The sequence below is a fragment of the Equus caballus genome, chromosome 1 (genome assembly GCF_041296265.1).
Source record: "Equus caballus isolate H_3958 breed thoroughbred chromosome 1, TB-T2T, whole genome shotgun sequence".
In the NCBI taxonomy this organism is placed as follows: Eukaryota; Metazoa; Chordata; class Mammalia; order Perissodactyla; family Equidae; genus Equus; species Equus caballus.
The window spans coordinates 170,941,615-170,955,859 of NC_091684.1; the positions used below are offsets into that span (position 1 = coordinate 170,941,615).

Below are 14,245 nucleotides of genomic sequence, written 5' to 3' on the forward strand. Positions count from 1 at the left end.
TGCACCACATTCACTCTCAATAAGAACTTCATATGATGACCCCAAAGACCTAGCTCTGCCACACCAGCTGTGTGACCGTGGGGAAATTACTTAACCTCTCTCAGCGTATTTCCTATAAGTAAAATGAACATAATAATAATACCTACCTCTTAGAATAAATGAAAAAATCAATGTAAAGTGCTAATCACAATGCTGAACCCAGTAAACGTTGGCAATTATTTTTACAACTTTACTTTTCTTGGTTTCCTTTGCTCCCCTCAATCTGATAAAATAATGAATGGCTACATTGAATTGCATATATTATTGATCCCCCGTTTATTTTGTAGAGTATCCGTATTCCCAAAAAGTTAGAAGGCTGTTTTTAAGCTGAAATATCTCAGCTACTAGGATTTATCCTGTGTCCCTAGAGAAATTTTTTCTCTCCAAATTGCGTGGAATGTTCTTCATTCCATTTTGCCACTCTTCAAAGGACTTGACAGTTTAGGGTTTTTCTTCTCTTTTCCTCGCAAAGTCAACAAAGCACAGCTGACCAGCACTTGGATTCCTCAAGCGCTTGAGATAAAATGACTTGTCTGTGACTTGACGTTTCATTATAAACAGCTTTTGGTTGTGAGAGAACAAGAGATGCAGAGCAAAAAGTACTGGATTGGCTACCCAGCTGCTAGCTCCATCAGCAGGTCGGGATGCACTCCTACTCCACGGCTATGTGATTTCTTAGGAAGTAGTCATTTGCCCTAACGCTAGAGCAGGGTGTGCAATGATAATGCTCTAAAGCAGATGTTTGGAGAAGATGTGAGTTTTCACAGCTATGGCGAGATCAATATAATAACGGTCCAGGCTTTGACCTTCCCCATCAAGACTTTGAATGGGACAATGATCTGTATGGAAGTCACTTTGCCTCATATCAGGGAGATATGGTTGGAGAACCTGAGAAAAGGGTTCAAATATTATACCAAAAACTGATACTTTCTCACTTCCTAAGGGCTTTTGAGATTTTATGATAAGGCAAATTTTCTAAGAAGAGAGGTTTGGAAAACTCTTCTCCTCACCTTCTTAGGAAATGACAGTGTTTTCAATTTTGAAATAGATTAACTCAAGGCAGACAGATTCACGTCCTAGTGTGCACCAGTAAGCTACTCCTCCTTCCCTTCCTCCAGAAATTGGAATACTTTCAGTGAGGCTGGGCTCTCCCAGGTGGCACCTGGACACTGGTCTATAACCCAGATATTGAGGAACCAGGGCTTTTGGCCCACTTCGGGGCAATCAAGGCAGCAGGAGAGGCCACTTTCGGGAATACTGTGACCACTACAGTCATGTATTCACAAGATGGCAAAACTAGTGATTTATAACTGTAATTTTTAACTACTTTCTACATAAAATATCCAGGCATCTGTTGATGTGAATTAGGTAACAAGAAGTTAACCACTGAACCTGTGGATTGATTAGTATATTTTACAAAGAGGGTGTCTGTTAACCTAAGTTTATGTTTACTTGAAAATAAACCCAGTTGAAGAAGAATGAGGGATAAGCTTGGAATATTTCTATGACTTCCCTAAGATCTCACAGTTGCCAGACATCAGTTGATAAAGTAAAAGATTAGAGAAAATAATATAATCAAATTTTTTGATCTTTATATAAAATAACCATGAGAATATCCTGGGAGCATTCCATTCAAAGCAACATCAAAATTACCTCTTGCTTAAGATATGAGGTGGCCACCCTGAATGGATTTTGGTATTCACGTAGGATTACATGCATGTGCATGTGTGTGTGTGAGAGGGAGAGACAGAGAGTGAAAGTCTAAGGAAACTGTTGGTATTAAGTTCTAAACTCTTCTCCTTAAGGTTTAACATTTGTAAAAGTAACACTGGCTTTTTATTTGACAGCAAAAATAATTTACCCCTCCTGAAAATTCTTCTCAGTGGCCATGAGCCCTGGAGTTTTGCCAGCTGTCTCTGTAAGATGAATTTAACATCCTCACCTTCACAGAAAGGTGAAGTCCCCCTCCCTACTGACTGATAAGGACCTGACTGATAAAGAAAAAGGCGTTTCTATCCCATCCAATCCTCTCAGGAGACAGCCGAGTAGAGAAAACGGAGAAAGATCAATAGGCCAAGAACCAGTGAGAAGACTTTGATTCTTACTAATTTCAGAGACATTTTTATTTGTTAAACATACGGTAAAACAGACAACAAAAGATCCAGGAGGCTCATTTTCTGGGCAAAGAGTAGGCATTTAAATAATAGCTGATGAATGAACGAATGAATGAATGGTGAAAATTACCTTCCATTAACTCTCTGACAAGTGATTCTGCAGTTAATTTCTTCAATCAGTTTTATGAAATCAATGTAATCCTTGATTAGAACTAGATCAAGGCTTCTAATAATTATTGACGATAGAGTCATGCATGGCTTAGTGATGGGGATGCATTCTGAGAAATGTGCTGTTAGGTGATTTCATCATCGTGTGAACATCATAGAGTACACTGAAGAAGAATAAAATTTGCCACCCTAAAATATGTCTCTTTAACATGGGGATTATTTTAGGCTGGTTATTTTTAAGAAATAAAAGACTCAGAAAGTTTTTCTTGTTAATTCCCCCTTAACTGCCTGAAAGAATTCATATTAAAAAACCCATCTCGGGAAGCAAGCTATTATCTTAGCATAACATAAACTATGTGGTAGACAGGGAAGAACCTAGAAAAGCCTGTTTGTTGGGCTCCTCTCTGTGTTCTTCTGTTTCTGTGTGACCAAACACTTGTTTTCCAAACATTTTCTCCTTTTCACCTACCTGTGAATTGCCTTCCTCCCCTTTGAAGTCCCTGACTTTCCTCACTCCCAACATCTTCTTTTGTCTTTTGCTGAGTATGATATTACAAATGAGGGGAGCTGACCCCCTGTGGCCGAGTGGTTAGAGTTCCATGCACTTTGCTTCAGTGGCCCAGGTTGGCAGGTTCAGATCCTGGGTGCAGACCTACTCCACTCATCAGCCACGCTGTGGACGCATCCCATATACAAAGTACAGGATGATTGGCACAGATATTAGCTCAGGGCTAATCTTCCTCACAAAAAAAAAGAAAAAACAACTTGAAAAAAGATGAGAGCTTCAGCCATTTTGGTGAGTTTCTTGGTTTTCCTGGGTTTCTCCCATGTATACATGTTGTTAAACTTTTGTTTGTTTATCTCCTGTTAATCTGTCTCACGTCAATTTAGTTCTTGGAACAGCCAGAAGAACCTGGAAGGGTAGAGGAAAATGTCTTCCTCCCCAATATTTACACAAACCTAGATGGTATAGCTACTACACACCTAGGCTATATGGTACTAATCTTATGGGACCACCATCATATATGCAGTCTGTCATTGACTAAAACGTCTTTATACAGTGCATGACTGTATTCTCTTTTTAAACTAGAAGCAGACACTTAAAAGACAGAAACTATATCTAATTCACATAATCATAATATAGCCTACATGAATCCTACAACTATAAATATTAAAATCATTCAATTATAGTTGAAACCAACAGGGGTTTTTTTCAATTATTAGTAGGCCTCACTAAGCCTGGAGGCCTTAGAAGTCTTTCTGAGTTTTCCTTATACTCTTCTGATCTCCCCACTCCCCCACCACCACCACACACGTACTTTGATGTGCTGATTCATTCCTTATCCTAAGAGAAGATAAGTTAGCATGTAGTTCTAGGGGGAAAATATCCTTATCTTTTATTAGTTCAGAAGGAGAGGAAGATACAGAAACTCTGATAGAAAAAGTGAGGATTATATACACACTCTTCACATAAGACTGGATCTGGGACAAGCATCTTATTCTAGAACTTTCCTTGGAAGAAAAATGGTAATGGGACGAATTGGTGTGCATATCTGTTAGGGGTTCCCATGAGAGAGTCTGATAAAAAGAAAGGACCCCTGGGTTCGGTGCCTGAGAAGTTGCTTCTTTCACAATGTGGTGCAACTGCGGTGACCTTAGGACGAGCGGGCTATGCTGCATTGGCATCATTACTATATTTGTGTTTGCTAGGTTTAATTTAGGCCTTTGTTTTTCCTTTGTTAGTAAAGATAGTTCCCAAAATGCCAGATGGATTTTCCATCCACAGTGGGGTCTGTGGGGTTTATTGTGGGCGAGGAAAAATGAGACAGAGGTAAATGAAAACCTGGGGCTGAGTTTATGGGTCTCCAGCCTGATTTGATTAAACCTGGAAGAATTCTTTTCAAGGAAGTAATCCTTTATACCTCTAATAATAAATAAATCTAAAACTTTACTAAATTGTTAGGTTCTAGGTAACTGAACAAGACTTTAAAATCATATTTGTTTTACAATTTTTATGCATCAAGCCCCTCTACTCAGAGAAAGCCATCCCTTTGACTGTCCTCCCCTGGATTGCTTGAGTCTGCAAATAGAGACCCATACAGCTGTGGAACCTTAAGAAGAGGCTTTCTGGACCTGGACTGCTCACTGGCACCAGGGAATAGCTGCATGTCAAGGAAGAAAGTTTCCACAAAATTTCACATGGGCTAACTTCTTCATTCTGCAACCTCATTCACAAGGCCCTCTCAGTTCAGACTCTTCCCATCATTCCAGCCATCCACATCTCAGAAGAAACATGGAGAATTTTACCAGAAGAGCAGGAATTAGCTTTCATCCTTATCCTGGAGAGGGAGGGCTCCTGTGACCTATTAGCACCATAAATTCTGTTCACAACTGTGTGTCCTCCCTCTTGTTAAGGCTCACTGTCCAGTGTGACACCAGGATTACATTGACATTGAAAAGCAAACACGAGAAGGTAAAGAATCCAGCATCCAAAGAGGATCGTGAAATATTTCAAGAGCATTTCCCAAAGTTTCTCAGGAGTCATGAGGAAAAGGAGTTCTAGGGCCCAAACATTTGGGAAGAAAGAACAAAGTAAAGTTAAGTAGCATTTATAACAGAGCTTTTCATGTTCTCACATGGATTGTAAATATCTTAGAACCAGCTATGGTAAACAGATCTTTTAAAGATTGGCACCTGAGCTAACTTCTGTTGCCAATCTCCCCCCCCCGCCCCCGCCAAAGCAGAGTGCACGAACTTAACCACTCAGCCATGGGGCCGGCCTCCAGATTTTTTAAATCTTCCTTAACCCATAGGAGCTACTCTTTCTCCTCAACAAAGCATCCAGTGGGACTAGTGTTTATGCAATACCGGTCCTTTAAGATACAAGAGGATTAGAGATCCTTAAAAGTCATTATCAGAAAAACAAAAAGGAAAAGAAATGAAGGTGAAAGGGAGAGATGGCTTATTCACTTTTACCTCCTCTGAATGGCCTTAGTGACGGTTTTAATGATTCTTCTTAAAGCCTTAACCTGTAACTATTGACCAACGTGAATCACTAAACTTACTTGATCCCTGTCTCTCCCCTACAGCATCTTGTGGAACCTTCATTCCTGCAATACTGATCTTCTAAAATGACGGGGAATTTAAGACCTTCAAAATTCACTATTCAGGAGAAGAAAAAACATGCAAACCAAATGGTTGTGATGGTTCCATTTTAATTCCCTTGGAAGGTTCTGCTGACTTTTTAGATGGTCCTTTGTAAAGCCCTCTTAACCGTAGTAGCCATACATTAATGTGGGTTAGAACCAAACATTCCATTGCACCACCAGTTTTTGGAGGATTCATTAGGATACCTAAGATTCTCACAAATGCATTTTCAACTTTCTTTCTATCATGTCCCCACTTGACTGGTGGTCACATGGAAGCCCCTGAGATAGGCGACTGAGTCAAAGAAGAAGCCAGTTCTTGTCATGATATACTGGACCGGCTAAAGAGATTCCCAAGGAGAGTGGCCAGGAGTCCAAAGTAAAACGCCCAGTTAATTCAGGCTGATGTCAGAATTCTAGAAGAACCAATCCAGTGGGAGGGCAGGTCCTACTGGAGGTTTCAAGCATTGGCTGACATGGTGGGAGCCATGGTAATGTTTGCAGTGAACAGTCCATTGGGAGAAGGCTCCTGTTAGCAGCTGGAGGGTCTGGGAAGCAGGAGTCAGCCCTCAACTGGCTATCCATAGTACCCAAAAGTGACCTACAGATCCAATGTAATTCTTATCAAAACCTCAAAGACACTTTTTTACAGAAATAGAAAAAGCAATCCTAAAATTCATATGGAATCACAAAAGACCCCAAATAGCCAAAGCAACCTTGATCAAGAAGAACAAAGCTGGAGACTTCACTCTTCCTGATTTCAAAATATATTACAAAGCTAGAGTAATAAAATCAGTATGGTAGTGGCATAAAAATAAGTGTGATTTAAAGTTTCTACTTACTTTCTGAGTTTCAGACTAAATAATTCAATTTCTTTCCCCGTTTTCCCCATCATCATAGACTTATAAATAATTCAATTCCCTTTCTCCATTTGCCCCATTTTCATGAGCTTACTTAACTCCAGGTGTCCAGTGCCCCGGGTAAGGATGACTGTCCAACAAGCTTCTTTCCTCTGGGCACTCAGTTCAGTGTGTGCTTGTGTGTGTGTGCGTGCACACATGTGTATGTATGTGTGGTTTGGGGTAAGACCAGTGCTCTAGCTGGATGAGGAGATGGGGAAATTCACTTCAGTAAATAAACCGGAAAGCCTGCTTTGTGTCAAACACAGATCCAGGTGCTGGAGATACATAGATGAATATGCACGGGCCTTTCTCCTGATGATCTCTCAGTTAAATTGAAGCTGAGGATCTGGACATGGCAGACTTAAAGAGAGTGTATTATCCGTAAAATATATATGGGTAAAATATATACGAGTATACCCTGTAGTTACCTCTCTCTGCCCCATAATTCTATATAAAAGAAAGCTCATATTGTCTTCATAAACACTGAAGGGTGAAAATACATCAGATCTGGCATTGTTTAGCATTGGCATTGGCAGGTTTAGCATTGCTGTCTAAAAGAGCTATTGTCATGCTTACTTTTTCACAGCTATAATGTTAATTCCATCACACAATGTGATATTTGTATGTATGGCTTTATCTCCCATATAGTCATGAACTTTGTGGGGCAAGGCAACCTGGATTGGGCCCTATTCTTGCATTTGCCTGCACTGGAAGTTTAACAATTTCCCTTGCCTTTTATGGTGCTTGAAAGACTTCGTCTCGAAGGGCCCCCTATAGCTAACGCAGGCTCTCTGCATGCTCTTCGGTGGCTCAAAAGGTGCCCGCCCCTTGGTCAAGGTCTCATAGTTTAAAAGTACCAAGACTTTTAATGAAACTTTTAATGATACATATATCTGTCTTCATACCAAGCTCATGCTTTCTTCCTAACACCAAGCTTTGCCTTCTTCAGAAAGAATGGCAGGAGATCAAGCGAGGAGTCAATGATAATTCTTTTTAGAGAAAAATATTGTTGTATCAAAAATAGGGTTGCTTTGGGGCAGCCCAGTGAAGTAGTGGTTAAGTCTGACACATTCCACTTCAGTGGCCCAGGTTCCCAGGTTCGGATCCCAGGCGCGGACCTACAACACTCATTCAGCCATGCTGCAGAAGCAATCCACATACAAAATAGAAGACTGGCACAGATGTTAGCTCAGAGACAATCTTCCTCAAGCAAAAAAGGAAGAAGATTGGCAACAGATGCTAGCTCAGAGCGAATCTTCCTCACAAAAAAAAAAAATAAGGGTGCCCTACAAGGCACGAGGAATGGTTGTATCAACTATGAAGAGCCATCCGTATGGTGTTAAATGACTGAGGACATTCCCAGTGTGCCCAGAGCCCCATGCCTTCCCATGGGAGACTGCATGTGTTAGCACGAAGGCCTCCTAGGTTCTCTTGTCACAGCACCTTTCCCAGCTGGTCTCTCTTGGATGATGTTTGCCATCAGCATTCACCAGATAAACTTGCTCTAAAAAAAATAAAAATAAAAATAAAAATAAATAAGGGTACCCTGGATGGTGTGTGTTACCAAGCATCCTCCTGAAAGAAGAAAAGAGAAAATTGCAGTTATCCAGAGAGTGAAGCATTTTTCTTGAAGGGCTCTTGGGGAGAAAGAAGTGAATTTATCCCATAAAAATTAGGAATTCTCTGAGCAAACTCTAGGATTCCAAACGTTCCTCTATCAGTATCACCTACCTGCAGGAGGAGTCCAAAATTCTAGGTGGGTGTACGGTCCCCACTGCAGCGAGAAGAGGGGTCTTGTGGGGTTGGAAAAGACCTCAGAATGTCTGATTTAAAGAGTCAATATTTTAAATAACATTTAAAAGTATTTTCTAATTAAAGAAGTAACACATGTTCAATACAGTAATGTTAGGAAATTTAGAAAAATCACAAATCTAAAAAAAAAAACTAGTCAACTATAATCTCACCAACCAAAGATAAATTCTCTTCATATTTACAAATTTCCAACCAGTATTTTTCTGATTATATTTAAAACTAAAATGTGTGATATGATGCATATTATGTTCTACTTTTTCTGCTTAACAATATAAAGGGAATGTTTTTCTTTAGTGTTTCCTTTGCATTCCTAAGCATATAATTTATAGTGGCAGTATGGTTTCCCATTCTAGAGATGTGCCATGATTTATTTATCCTTTCTCTTATTGCTGAGTATTTCAGTTATTTTCCACACTCAGGACAACAGCCTGAGAGCTGATAACTGGGCTTGACATTTTGCCCTCAGTGGTGGTGGCCTTTCCCAATGAGCTATTTCAAGTGCATATGACTACGAGGGTGGGGACTTGTTCTCTTTAAAGCTCCTGTTCTTTGTTTCAGTTTAGAGTGTTAACATACCTCACTGCTGGCAAAACAAAGATGCAAAGACCCTTATTTATCAACTCATGGGAGGACAGCTGGGCCAGCCTAAAGGGCTGCTGGTATTTTACAGATGAAAAAATGAAAGAGCAGAAGGAGCAAGAACAACCCCAGATTTATGATGTGCTTGCTTGACTTGACCTATCTACAATTTCATTCTTCTAAAACTTTTCTTGAAGTGAGCATAAAACATAATGGATACACCATTCCAGAATTTTCCTTTACCTATTTTATACAGTTGGTCACTATTTTCACTTGCTGCCAGATTTCAGAGCTGACAACCCAGCTTGACTCAGTAAGTGGTCTCCTCTAGTGTAGAGATGTTGCCGCAGGCCCCATAGGAAGGGAATACTCCTTGTGTTCTTTCTCTCCTATTGGTGAGGCTCTGCTCTAAGCCACTCACGTTCCATCACTCAGGTTTCCTTTAGGTGATGACAGGGAGCCAGGGATGGAAACTCAGTTCCCTGGAAGGAATCTGGCCAGCCCAGGTTGTGGTCCTCACTTCATGGAAAGATTGAGTATCAAGAAAAAGTGACAAGTATTGAGGATAGCAAAGAATATTTAACATATGGATGACAGAAATTCCTGAAGAAGATACACAAAGCAAAGGTGGAAGGAAATACTAAAAGCCGTAATTCAACAAAGCAACTGAAAATTTTTAAAAAGCTTTGTAAGCACAAGTTGAAATTAAACACCACATAACATAACTGAGAATATCAGTGTAAAATGAGCAGTATCAAGACATAGTTTAGTGAAATGATGAAATTAATGAATAAGAAAAAGTCATTTGAGCAGCTAGAGATAAAGAAATGTGACTTATAAGAAAAAGAAATGTAAGATATTCAAGGAAAGACATCTTAAGCCAATATATATTTTTTTAATTTGGAGATAGTTTTACTGTGTTTGACATTTATTAAAAGGGTAAATAAAACTACATTATCAGAGCTTCTGCCTTAGAAAATAAACATATTTCTTCATGTAGAACAAAACTCAGTATTTTAGAATTATAACTCAAAACTTTCAAAGCTATTTCCATGCACTATTTCCAGCAACTATTCACAGTGTCATGTAGTTACAATTTCCACTGTCCTTCATTCCTTGTGTAGATTCCTATTTCTATCTGGTGTCATTTTTTCTCTTCCAGAAGGACTTCCTTCAGGGAATAAATTCTTTTAGCTTTTGTATATCTGAAAAAGTCTTTGAAGGGGCTCAAGAAATACCAACTTTCACTTATAAGTGGACATAATAAGCAATAGGAATGTAATGCACAGCATGGTGACTATAGTTAACAATATTGTATTGTATATTTGGAAGTTCCTAGGAGAGTAGATCTTAAAAGTTCTCATTACAAGAAAAGAATTTTTGTAACTATGTTTGGTGATGGATGTTAACTAGACTTACGGTGGTGATCATTTCTCAATATATACAAATATCAAATCACTATATTTTACACCTGAAACTAATATAATGTTATATGTCAGTTATACCTCAATAAAAAAGTCTTGGTCTAGTAAATCTAATAAGAGAGACACATCTCATAAGTTTTATCAATAAAAATGTTACAAATAAAATGTCAGAATAGAATAGGATGTAAAAACAGATGCTGAAAATATTAAACAGATTATAAATTTGTTCCAATATATTTTAAAACTTTAGATGAAATAGACAAATTCCTAGAAAAAAATGCAACCTCCCAAAACTATCTCAAGAAGAAATAGAAAACTCAGCATCTCTATAACTGTTAAAAAATTTTGAAACAAAGTTAAAAATAGTCTCAAAGAAAACAGCCTTACTGACGAGTTCTGTAAATAATAAAATAACTGTAATTCCAAGTATAGAAAATAGAGGAAGCCTCAGCTTGTTTCTGAAGGCTAACTTATAACCTGGATACCAAAATCAGACAAAATAGTACAAAAAAAAAATTACAGATCAATTTCATTCATGAACATAAATGAAAAAAAAATCTTTAACTAAATATTAGCAAACTAAATTCAATTATATATAAAAAAGACAATATAGTGTAACCAAGTGGGTTTATCTCAAAGTTGGTTTAATATTCTAAAATCAATGCAATTCACCCCACTAACTGATTAGGAGAGAAATACTATATCATCTTATTATTAAATGTAGAAAAATCATTCAATAAGATTCACAATCTATTCAAGAGTGGAAACCAGGAGTGGAGGGGAAGGGAAGTTTCCCATCCTGAAAATGGGAGTCTAAACATCCATTTAGACCAGAGCACCAACAGGACCTCACAATGGCCCATTAAAGATTTGTTGGAAGCACTTTTCTAGCAAGCGCTAGGGGCTGAAAGTCCCAAGAGAAGACAACACAGCCACAGCTCCTGGCATCAGGGGAAAAGCTAAAAGTAAGAGTATCCAGTTTTGCCATCATTATTCCAGGAGGGTAAAACCCCCACACCAGTTTACTCCATGGGCGCTGGGCCAGTCCATCCATCGATGGCTGCCCTAGAGTCAGGTGCCTCTGATTCAAAGCCTTGTCACCATTTTGTCAGAGTCACAGAGTACAGAACATGGTCACCCATGGCTGCTCTCTCGTGGGTAGAAAAACTTCCTTCAGAAGGGACTTGTATAATGGATTCCAAAAAAGAAATAAGCTCTTTTCCAGGGCAGCCAAACTGTAAAGCTTCTAGATATGTAGGTGCTCTGTACATATCTTACTTCCTTTCCTGAATACCTGCCGAGCTGGAGTGTCAATCTGAAAATGACAAGTTAAATACTAACAAGCACGACAGCATGAAGGTTGTGGTAAACGCAGAAATCTGTTCCTTGAAAATTAGGCTGTATTAACGCTGGCTGAATTTTCTGTTTACTTGCCTATTATCCTCCAGCCCTCTGTGAGTACACAAGAAACTTCCAGCCCATCTCCCGCTGTCTTAAGGGCAATCCAGAAATGAGTTTGGGTCTCCGCTTGGCCCGCTGGATCCAGGAGGTGCAGAGCCCCCTGCTGGCCCATGTGGTGGCCGTGGCACCAGCGGGAGACGCCCCAGGCCGACGCACTGTGTGCAATCGCAGAGCTCTGTCACCTCTCCTCCAGGCGGCCACTCCTTCGAGTGCTGTGCCTCAGATATCAGGGATTTGTTTCTATAAGGGAAGTGGGTGTTGCTCTCGGATGTCGTCCCAATCCCCTCTGCAGGATGCCACTGGAGAGAAGGGAGCTGAAAGTCCAGCAGAAGGACCCTGCAAGCCCAGACACTGGGGGCTGCCCAGCAGGAGCGCCATCAGGAGTTGGTGTTAGGGCAGCTGCTGGACCAGTCAGCCCAGACAGCCCGGGCTTGTGTAGCAAGGTTTTGCCAGAGTAGATGCCCATAACGCGGGCTCCCTCCCCTCAACGCTTCCCCTCCCCTCAACTCTTCCCCTCCCATCTGGTCTTGCACCAAAAACCCTTGGCAGGAGTATGGGGTGGGGTGTAGAGCTGGGGTTGGGGGGAGAGGCTGTGAGAGAGATGCAGGAGTGTGCGTGACTGGGAAAAATGAGGGAGCCATATCTAAGGGAGGTCTAGAAGGAGCCTAGCCATCCAGGTGAACAGGTGCCCTCCCTCACAGCCCACCCAGATGGGCCTGGTGGAGTCCTTGTTATGGTAGTGGCAGTAAGAAGGTCAGGGCCCTGTACTGGCAGAGCAGTCAGTGACGTTGACATCATGAGTCGTGTTGTGGAAGTTGTGCATGGAGCAACTGTCGGTGCAGGGCACTGATGGAATGCTGCAGAAATCTGCTATGGTGGCCAAATCCTCCTGAATGAATGTATTGATCAGCTTGCATTTATCCTTATGGATCAGCCACCTTCGCCTCATCATCACACCCCTTCTTTTCTCTGGGCAAGAGGTGAAGAGAAAAGTACTTGTCAATAGAGGAAGTGCCTACCACCCATTCTCGTCTTTATGGGCCTCTCATACACAGTTATTTCCAAACCCTAAAGTGATTCTTGCTCCTTAGTTGAGCAGACCAGTTAACCTAAAAACTTACATCTCTAAAGTGTCTGTATCCATCAGTCATATGATACCACAGCCTGTGGTGAGGCAAGTGTCACTGCCAACCCTTTTCTACAATGGGCTAGCTAGCTCAGGAGGGAATTGACAAATCCATATGCTTTGCATCATAGAAAATAGTTTCACTTCCTTAAATATGTATTCCTGTTTGAAACATTGTTAAAAATAAAACATAAGCATTTCAATTTTAAGGAAGTAGACCATGTTTCCCCCACATATTTCTCTGTCTCCGAATAAAGATTCCCAACTCTTCCATAGGGCTCGTCATCAGGAAACTTCCCAACTGGTGATCAGAGTTTCTGAGTAATGACAGTGTGTCAGGTTCCTGTCTCTGGGTCTAATATTCTTGCTCCTTTTTTGAATACCTGGGAGTCCTATGGAAGGGTTTTTGTAGAGCAGATGACATTCACAGTGATAGATACATTCCTCTCAGAGGTGGATATTCCAAGAAAAATGGAATATCCATTGCCTCTCTCCTGCCTCTAGTCCTGTAGAAATGATGTTGTGGATATTTTCTTCCCAGACCTTAGGGTGAAAGCCATGTAGAAAACTCTCGGGTTTGTAAATGATCTTAAACAAATTGCCTAGTAGGAATAACTTTATGTTTACCATTTCGCATCCAAATTGTTTAACAGCATCACACAGGGTGCCAGAACAACACTACAAATATGAAGAAAGAAACCTGCAGTTTGGTGCCTGTCTGTCACAAACTTGCTATTGGAGGTTGGCAAATCACCTCGTCTTTCTACTTCTCATCTCTAAAGTGAAGCTTATAGACTAAAGATCTCTTTCAGCTCTGTCATCCTCTGTCTTTCACCCCCTAACTACGCATTACTTGTGTGTTTGAGTCCATTGTATGATTTTGTGTGCGTGCATATTGATTTATATGTGTCAGGTAAGGAGACATATTTTGTTTGCAAAGTAGGTTTTGATTTGAGAATTGCTAATCCAATTAAGTCCACTTTTTCTTAAAAGCAATTGTTGGTAAGTTTAGGCAAAAAAAAATCAATCGCTTTTATGTAAATATTGCATTGTTTTTGTCTCCACAATTAAAATTCTGAGCATTCACATGACAGGAGAAGCTGCCTGAGACTTGGGTCTGCATTTCAGTAAGGCAGGGGAAGAAATCAGTACACATGCCCAGGACTCTCAAATCAGCTGGGTTAGGGAACTTGCTAGTGAAGGTGGTGGGAGGTGTACATACAGCCTATCTACAAGTTGTAACGTAAGTAGATTTCATAGCTCTTATCTTGGTAGGTCTCCCAGGCAGATAGTCCTCAAAAACCTTTTGTCTAATTAGGCCACAGGGCAAAAGCTGACAAATATCTGGCAAGAAACTGAATATCAATGTTTCAATCTCCTTTAATTTCTATTTACTTTATAATTGGCCAAGAAAAGAGGAACTATGTCTTTGGAACTTTGCTATCCTCAATCATTCTTGTTTATTTCATACAAC

The 14,245-nt window shown here is 40.2% G+C and overlaps 1 long non-coding RNA gene across 1 annotated transcript in view; it reads right to left on the reverse strand.

The window, feature by feature from the left end:
- Positions 1-5,274: 5,274 nt before the first annotated feature.
- LOC106782198 (uncharacterized) overlaps positions 5,275-14,245 on the reverse strand; it is a 42,032-nt gene continuing 33,061 nt past the window's right edge. The window contains exon 5 of the long non-coding RNA XR_011427803.1: positions 5,275-7,873. This is a non-coding gene — a long non-coding RNA (uncharacterized lncRNA). The remainder of the gene's footprint in view (positions 7,874-14,245) is intronic.